Source organism: Oryctolagus cuniculus, chromosome 1 (genome assembly GCF_051225735.1).
Source record: "Oryctolagus cuniculus isolate XC-2025 breed Fujian yellow rabbit chromosome 1, ASM5122573v1, whole genome shotgun sequence".
NCBI classification, from domain to species: domain Eukaryota; kingdom Metazoa; phylum Chordata; class Mammalia; order Lagomorpha; family Leporidae; genus Oryctolagus; species Oryctolagus cuniculus.
The window spans coordinates 217542551-217551970 of record NC_142867.1 but is presented as its reverse complement, the minus strand read 5'-3'; the positions used below and the strand labels follow the sequence as shown (position 1 = coordinate 217551970).

At 56.5% G+C, this 9420-nt stretch overlaps 1 long non-coding RNA gene across 1 annotated transcript; it reads left to right on the top strand.

Moving 5' to 3' along the window:
- The first annotated feature begins 5980 nt into the window (after positions 1-5980).
- On the top strand, positions 5981-8920 carry LOC149128867 (uncharacterized). The gene is made up of 3 exons (XR_016213833.1): positions 5981-6366; positions 7668-7731; positions 8609-8920. It is a non-coding gene; the product is annotated as an uncharacterized LOC149128867 (long non-coding RNA).
- Positions 8921-9420: the final 500 nt, after the last annotated feature.

Sequence of the window (9420 nt, the reverse complement as noted above, 5' to 3'; positions counted from 1 at the left end):
ACAAACAAAAAAAAACAGACAGACTCTGGTCCAAACTGGCTCCAGCACCACTGAGCAGCTGGCTGAGCAAGGGACCCACCCTCCCCATGCTGTTTCCCCAACCTGCTGTGGGGGGGGGGATCATTGTAAGGATGCAAAGTTCACTAATGGGTAAGCAGCCCTGAGTCACAGCAGAGTTAGGGCTTCTGTCATTGTTACTGCCTGCTGATTGCTCCATTCAACTCTATCTGTGTCTCCGTAACCTTGGACAAGTTGGTTAACATCTGGGCCACCCATGCACCTGCTACGTCACCCTGGCGACTTGCATGGGCTCACGCACACACACACACACACATACAATCTGATTTGCTATCTGCTTTCCTCATTGCAGATCTGCATTCAGGCTCCATGAGACCGGAGCGTGTGTGCTGTTCACCAAGGAAGTGCAGCTCCCAGCAAAGTGCCTGGCAAGCAACAGGCACACAGCGGTTGTTCGCCATTAGATGGACAAATGTGGGATTGCGTCATTGGAAAACAGAGGCTGATTACTCCTGTCTCACACGGCTGCCATTAGGAATAAGGAGATCAAGACTCACACAACACATTCATTTTCCTCCCTGGGGTTTTCTTAGCAATGGACACCAGGGGGCGGCACAGCACCAAGTTGCTCAGCTCCTGCTTAACCCTCGTCCAAGATTTCCAATCCCACAGCAGGAATGGGTAGCAGGAGAGCAGCCCTCGGGAGGGGTGGGCGGACATCTTCAGGCCCCACCTTCGGGGTCCGGCATTGTGGTGTAGCAGGTAAAGCCATCTGCAATGCTGCCATTCCATATGGGCACCGGTTCGAGTCCTAGCTGTTCCACTCTGATGCAGGTCCTGGCTAATGGCCCCAAGTCCTGGGGCCCCTGCACCTACATGGGAGACCCGGAGGAAGCTCCTAGATCCTGGCTTCGGATCAGCCCAGCCCCGGCCTTTGCGGCCATCTGGAAAGTGGACCAGTGGATGGAAGACCTCTCTGTCTCTCCCTCTCTCTGCAACTCTGACTTTCAAATAAATGAGTAAATCTTTTAAAATAAATAGACTAAATCCCCCACCCTCCCCGCTGGATGCCAATAAACATCACTCATTCTTCCACCAAGCCTTGATCCGGTCATAGACAGACAGATTATCCCTGTCACGGAGCTCCCAGCCTAGCGGGGGCGGGGCCTGTGTGTGAATCTCCAAATGAGTGATTAAAGGAAGGTGTCTGCTCCAAAGGCGGCATTGAGCGCTGTGAGCCTGGGTTTTGGGCTGAGATGTGATGGCTGAGCAACAGCTCACCAGGTGAGCAAGAAGGCGGATGGGGAGAGATGTTTAGGCAGAGGACATGGCTTGTGCAAAGGCCCTGAGGCAGGAAAATGTAACTCCTGGAGCTCACACAGCGAGAAGTAAAGCCAGGTCTGAAACCCAGCCTCTCTTCTCCCAGCCCAGGCTCCATCCTGCATCCCTGGTTTCTCTTTTGAGAAGGTTCGTCTCTGATGGGGCTGCAGCAGGCCGGAGGCAGAGGAATTTTGACCCAGATACGCCTGCCCCAGCTTTCCCAGTGTGTGTGCAGATAAGAGATTTTAATTTTGATGTCTAGACTAAGACAATGACCAAACATCCTGCAGCAGCTGAGGCTGAGACAGCCGCCACTGCTAGCATGGTTTCAGTGACCCTCAACCAGGGCCCGGGCTGCTGGGGGCTGGGAGAGCTGAGCGGGAGCCTCCTAACAGGGCCAGCGGGTTGGCTGGGAGTCAGAGATGCCTGCTAAGTTCCAGCGGGGCGTGAGCACTCAGGGAGCCTTGGCCAGGACAGGGTAACCCTGCCCTATCAGTCGGACTAGATAAGGTTATGGAAGCAAAACAGCCCGCAAGTCCAAGAGGCTTCAGACCACAACCGTGGTGTTCTCGCTTGCAGGGAGTCTGGGTGGGAGCAGGCTTGACGCTTGCCCGGCAGCCCAGGGAGGGAGCCCGCGGTGGGGGAAGTGCAACCCCTGCAGGTGAATGGTTGCGCCTGGCTGTGCCCCAGCTCACGTGCCCAAGGAGAAGGAAGGCCAGGAGTGCTGAGCGTGGACCCTCGGAGACATCTAGGAAGCCACCATCGCCAGCCCTCGTGTAGCTGAGCCTGCCGTGGACTCACTGTCCAGTGCTCCGGGGGCATCAGCCCTTTCAATCCTCACCACGCCGTCAGGTAGCTGCTAGAATTCCTCCCCATTTTACAGATGAAGAAACTGACGCACAGGAAGGTTTAAGCCGTCTGGGCAAGTCCTGGCAGCCGGCGAATGCCGGAGTGAGATGCACTCAGGCACCCTCCTGCCGACCCGGGGCCCCCAGCCACCAAAGAGGTGTTGAAAAGTTTCAGCAAGTCCTCGCAGAATGGCCCCGAGGCAGGAGGGAGAGCAGAGAGCTGCTGGCCCCCAGGGCCCGCCGTGCCAGGGGAGAAGAGACTCAGGCCGGGGGTTTATGAGCAGCAGCTTCCGTGATAAGCGAGGCTTTGCGGGCAGCTGGCTGAAGAGATGGAAGACATTTCCCAACTGCTGAGTCTGCCTTGTGTCGCTGAGATTCTAGGAAAGCGGCCGGGCTGTGCGGGGCCTGTGGCATTTTAACAACTGCTTGCATATATTATTGCTACATTTGGAAAAACTAGCACAGGATTTTTGAAAGGTTTGTTTATTTATGAGAGAGAGAGAGAGAGAGAGAGAGAGAGAGAGAATCTTCTATTTCTAAGTGGTTGCAAAGGCCAGGGCTGGGCCAGGTCAAAGAGCTTCATCCGGGTCTCCCACGTGGGTGGCAGAGGCCCAAGGACTTGGGACATCTTCGGATGCTTCCCCAGGCGCATTAGCAGGGGGCTGGATCGGAAGTGGAGCAGCCCATGACTCACACTGAAGCTCCAATATGGGAAGCCAGCATGGCAGTCAGGGGCTTCATCCTCCACGCCACAGCACCAGCCCCAGGAGCACAGAATAATCGAAAGAGCGCTCTTCACTGACATCCGCCATTGACATCTGCCTGAGCAGTCCGCTTCTCTCTCCCTCCCCACCCAAGCTCTGCGTGTCTCCCTCTGTGTTCCAACACACACACACACACACACACACACACAGAGGCTGTCACTCTTGCTCTCTGGTCCCTTTTGCCAGCTGTGCTATCATGACAAACACTTGGGGGAGCACTGAGAAACGGGGTGTGCTCTGCAGCGCCCCCCAGGGCCGCACCTGGCAATTACAGATGCCCCCTCCCTCCCCGCAGCACCCGCACTCCGGGGTTTCCCAGGTGCGCACAGACATGCCCTGCACGCTGTGCTTTTCCCAGGCCAGGAGCCAATCAGCTCCCTGGCCCTGTTCCTCCTGACGCTAAATGCTCTGAAGTGTGCAGGCCACCTGTCCTGCAGGTTGTCCCACAAGGTTCCCAGGGGAGCCTCAAACCCAGTGTTTCCAGCAAGCGTGGTGAGAAAGCCTCGGGGTGCTGCTTCAAGACCGCCCACATCCTGCTCCCCGACAGCCGTCCCCGGTGGCGCGCACACCTGGGTCTCGCCCCAATCACTTGGTATCACCTGTCATGCGATACGGCTGTACCAGCTCCTGAGGTCCTGCAGGCACAGTGCCTGATGCCATCCGTCCCAGGCTGCCCGGATGGTTGTGGAAGGAGCCGGCACGGGGAGGGAGCTGCCCCAGCCCTGGCTCTGTCACTTGGGTCTGCAGGGGCCCAAGGATGGTCTCGGGACTGGTCGGGGAGAGGAACCTGCACTCCCGCAAGACTCCCGCTCCTCTCCGAGATAACACTTCAGAGAGACACTGGGGGTCTCACGGGCATCGGGTGTGTGTTCACAGCATGCTAAGAAGATGCACGCAGTCACGGCCAGCTGACATCTCTGCGGAAGGAAAGGGATCAGGGATGCTTACCCACAACGTCTGGGGACGGGCTGACCAGACAGAAGGGTGGACGCTGGCCTGGGGGTGCTCATGCAGACTCTGACCATTGGGTTCACCTGTTGTGTCATAGGGCCACATACACTTTGTCCCTTGAAGTGCTGTCACTACGGACAAAGAATCTATAGCAGCCTAGCAGGTGCAGATGGGGACCAGAGGGGCTGGAAGGGCAGAGCAGGGGGTGGCTCACAGCTGCAGGGGACTGCCCAGTCACACCTGGGTGAGACACAATCATGCCACACAGCCCTCACCTGGGACTGGGGCACTCAGCTGCCAGGTGTTCCCTTCCACCACCCCTCCCCTAGGTGCTACACAAGCCCAGGGGGCGCCTCTGGGATTGCTGGCGATTCTGATGTCCACCCCCATTCTACAGATGAGAAAAGTGAGGCTCGGCGGTGCGGAGCAAGCCCTCCGAGACTCCATGTCAAGTTGCTGGCTGAAGGCTGCCAGGGCTCGGGCTTGCTGACTTCCAGACCCACCGATCTTCCTGTTGGGCTGTCCCGGAAGTCGCCTCATCCCCACTGGGCAGGGCGGTGTCTTTCAAGTTGATGGACAGGACGAGGTGAGCAGGCAGAGCCCGGGGCCTCTCCGGCGTGGCTGCTGCGGAGCAGTCACAGCCCCAGGAGCTGAGGCTTCTCTGTGCCGGGGTCCAGGCGAGAGCAGAGGAGTCTGGGAAACCTGTTTGCGGGAGCCGCTGGGCAGCTGTCTGCAGGGCTGGGGCTGGGGGTACCGTGGGGAGCAGGGGTCTTGACGTGGGGTCGGGTCTCAGCCCGGCCTAGGATGCTTTCTTACAGGCTGGGGTGTGACGGGCTGCGTGCGCAAGTCGTGAGCGCCCCGGTAGGGAGTGACCCAAGCCAAGGGAGGCGGCCCGAGCTCTCCGTGAGGGTGCAGAAGAGGGGACCTCCCAAGGAGCCCCAGAGGTGCTTCTCACGGGCGGGGGCGGCCAGGACCAATGCTCTGGGCCTTGCCCCCATTTTCAGCTCCCTGACGAGGGTGAGGGGGACCCCAGGCTGAAGGTCAGGTTTGCTGGCCCCGTGTGGTCTGGCCGTGGGCACGGGGTCTCCCGGGGAGGAGATGACCTCAGAGCGAGGAGCCAGGCCGCGCAGCAGGGCTGTGTGGGTGCTGTCTGTGTCTCTGAGCTGTTCCTCCTTCCCAGGCAGGGGGAAGACAGCTCTCCCCGCCTCGGAGGGCTGGCCTGAGAGGCTGTCCAGAAAGGGACAGATTTTTACCCTCTGCCGCCCTGGAGGACATTGGGATACTATTATTCCCATTTTTCAGATGGCTAAACTGAGGGCCAGAGAGGGGAGGCTGCTTGCCCAAGGTCGCAGAGCTTTTCAGAGGCAAACCTGAGACCCAACACAGGGCTCCCCACTGAGTTCACAGGGGTCGTTGCCCGGGGACCCCCCACCCCACCACAGGGCCCCTGGAGAGAGGCCCCTTTGCCTCTCAGTGCCGAAGGAGCCTCCAGGGCTAGGTGGTTAACCTGACCGGACAGGCAGACCTCAGCCACCAGCCTCTGGCCTGGGACAGGCTGGGCTTTCCTTCCAGAAAATTCCATGGCTCTGGGGCCCCCAAGAGAGACACCCACGTGGACCTTGCCCGAGGGAGACTGGGGAGCCCCTGCCCTTGGTCCACCCCCATCATCACCATGACTAGTTTAGCAGTGCCCAGGGCACAGGGTGTGGGAGGACCCTTGGGCAGGCCCCTGCCCTGCCTTGGGCCTCAGTTTCCCGCTCTGTGAAATGTGTCAGAAGTTGGATGTTTTTCTCCGTCCACTGTTGGCTTCGAAGTAGCCCTGGCGTCACGTCAACAATGAAGACTCGAGTTCTTTCTTAACCCCAACAGATGGAAATCCTCCCCTGGGAGGGCCTCCGTCTGTGTGCAGCCCCCACCCGGCCCTAACCATTGGAGCATCCTCCCCAAGCCCCAGCACTCCAGATGGACGGGCTCCTCCGGGCGCTGGGCCAGACACGGCCCCGGACACATCTGCTTCCACTCGGCGTCCTCAGCCGGCCGCGCTGCCAAGGACTTGGCCCGCAGCCTCGCAGGCTCTCCGGGGCCTGCCGAGACCACAGGGTCCCAATTACGGGGGAGACAAAGGCCCCGGCAGGGCAGCGCTCGCCCGCCATGTGCCGCCACCGCCTGCCCTTGGCCCAGACCCTGGGGGCCAGCTGGGCAGGGTTCAGCGAGGCCTGGAGTGGTTGACACAGATGCAGACCTACAGGGGCCAGGAAACCGGAGGGGAGACTGAGAGTCAGCCCAGGTGGTGGAGGAGGGGTTGCCTTCAGGGCTGGGTGGACCTGAGTTCAAATCCTGATTCTGCCACCCTGGGGTGGGGGTGGGGTGCAACCTTACTCATTCCGCTCGCCATCTTTGGCTCTTCTCCTGTAAAGTGGGATGACGATGCTGGAGCCGCACGGTCACTGTAAGAAGGAGCCGAGGTACGCAAGCGTCTCACGCACAGGTCACGCCAGGCTAACAGTAGCTGCTAGCGTTGCTATTCCTGTTGTTGTCATTATCACTGCTATGGACTGTCTGGTGCTCTTGTTATTACTATTACTGGTTACTCGTCACTGTTGTTATCACTAGTATTGATATGTATACTATTATTGTTATAACCATTATTGGCTATTACTGTTGTTACTACTTGACTATTGGTTACTAATATTGTTATTACTGTGATTGACTACTGCTATTACTACTGACAATAACTTTATTATTACTGATATTACTATTATCGGCCATTTATTACAGTTAGTATTAATGAGTACTTATTACTGTTATTGTTATCACTATTATTGACTATTTATTATTGTTATTATCATCACTATTTTATTACTACTGATATTACTGTTATTGACTATTACTACTATTGACTATGTATTACCATTGATATTACTATTATTATCACTATATTGTGGGGAGCAACCCGGACTAGACTAAGTTACTGGAATTAAGACTTATTCTATGCATCTGCTCTCCCACAATATGGCGCTGGGAGAGAAGAAAACAGCTTCTACACAGCTGCCTCCAGTTCAGCCAATAAACTGTAGGACTTGCTCCTGATTGGAGAGCAGCGTACTCGGCGTGTGGGCAGCCGAGTTAGGATTGGCGGAGGAGGACTATAAAGGAGGAGAGAGACGGCATGCACCAGGAACATCTAAGGGGAACATCTAAGGGAACACCTGTGCAGCCCCCGAGAGAGCCGGCCGGCGGTGTGCCGCTCCCCCGCGGAAGTGGGGAATGTGGCAGGGGGAACTGCCCTTCCACGGAGGTGGAAGGGACAGTAGCCAACCCGGGAAGAACCAGCAGCAAACCCGGGGAGGGCCGAGCAGACGAAAGAACAGCGCAGGGTCCTGTGTCGTTCCTCCACGAAGACGGGGAGCGACAACTATATTGTTATTACTGTTACTGACAGTATTATTATTGCTGCTATTAATGACTATTACTGATATTACTATTACTATTTGTTAATATTGTTATGATTGACTATTACTATCATTACTATTACTAGTTATTACTATTGATTTTACTATTATTGACTGTTACTATTATTGACTATTACTATGATTACTACTAAGGACTTCATTCCAATTTTAGTATATGTGCTGCTGAAGCAAGCACACACTAAGGACTTCATTACTACTGCTATTACTATTACTGACCACTTATTACTATTATTACTAATATAATGACTGCTTATTACTATTACTGATTCTTTATTGACTATTATGGACTATAGATTACTACTATTGACTACTTATGGCCACCCTAGACGTTCCTGCTGCCCCCACGTGGCAAGTCCGGTGAGTTCTTAGAGGCCTCAGCAGCCACAACACAGGGACAGAGCTGGCTGTGCCATGGACGCTAGGCAGGTGGCATCAGACCTTGCAGTTAGACGTCAGGATTCAAGGTCAATACCACACTGAGTCATCTCTGCCCCCCACCCTGCACCTGCACAAGCTTGGCCCTCCGCTATGAGATTGCAGCAGGCCCCAGCAGGCCGGCTTCAAAACTGCCAGTGGAGGCCAGTGCGGCCCGCCCGGGAGCAGGAGGGCCCTGCCTTCCCCAGCCGGCACACTCAGTGGCCCCGTGTCTCGGGAACTTGGCTCCTGACCGTGAGAGTGGCCTCAGGGCCCTAGGTGCCGCAGAGGACAGGGACAGCCTGAGTGTGGGGGCCACTTGCTGTCAGGCCCCCACTTCTAGAATGGGCCATTGGGACCGGTGGATGGGAGGCACAGCCGCTCTGCCGCCAAGAAGCCCACTAAAGCAGTTCATCAGTTGGGGCATAGACGCTTGCTTACAGGGGCCAGGCCCTGGGCTGGGCCCCGAAACACATGGGACACAGATGTGGTCCAGGGAGGCCACCCAGGTCTGTGTTGAAGGGAGACCCAGGGCCCCAGGGTGGGCAGGGGGTGGCAGGTGTCCCTGGGCTGGCCGGGCTGGCCGCAGAGGTGACAGGTGTGAGAAGGTGTTAGGTAGAAAGAGGGGGCCCAGTGTCTCCCCTTCTGTGCTTAGATGTTCGGCCTGGGAACCTTGCAGTTCCCAAAAAAGAGGCCGAGTCCACTTTCCCAGCCCTGATCGTGGCCTTGGATAGGTGACTTGGGTTAGCAGCGGGATGTTGGGAGATATGACCCAAGCAGAGGCTGGAAACAAGCGTCAGGATTCTACCTTCTGCCTTAGATGCCGCCTTCACCCCAGCAAGCCTGCTGGAGAGGAGGGGAAGGCACATGGGGCCTGAGCAGCCTTGTCTCAGCCAGCCGAGACCACCCAGCCGTCCACTGAGCAGCCACGAGGGAGCCCAGCCACAATCAGCAGAGCCCCCGGCCGGCCCACAGCAAGGCGTGAGTGGTGTTTGGCCCAGCAGCTACCGGGCAGTTAAGGTGTTCGCTTCCCATCTCAGAATATGTGGCTCGGGTTCCCGGTGCCAGCCCCTGCATCCGGCTTCTTGCTAACGCAGACCCTGGGAGGCAGCAATGAGGGCTCAACAAATGAGGTTCCTGCCACCCACGTAGGAGACCTGGATTGAGTTCCTGACTCCGGGCCTTAGTCTGAGCCTGGTCCTGCCCTGGCTGTTGTGGGCATCTGGGGGAGGACAGTGAATGGGTCTCTCTCTCTCTCTCTCTCTCTCTCTCTCTCTGTCTCTCTGCCTCTGAATTAAAATTAGAAAGAAATTTAGGTAGAATCTATCAACTCTTGCTTTAAAAAAACAGCTTATAATGTCTGCCTCTTCAAAAAACTTGATTACATCTGAAACTTCCACCTTTTCTTATAATGTGAATGTAACTTCTTATATAATAAGAGCAACCAATAAAAATGAACAATCAGTAGGGGCCAGTGTTGCGGTGCAGCGGGTTAACCCACCTGTGACACCAGCATCCCACATGAGCACTGGTTCAAGTCCCAGCTGCTCCACTTCCGATCCAGCTCCCTGCTAATGCACCTGGGAAAGCAGCAGGAGTTGGCCCAAGTGCCTGGGCTCCTGCCACGCAAGT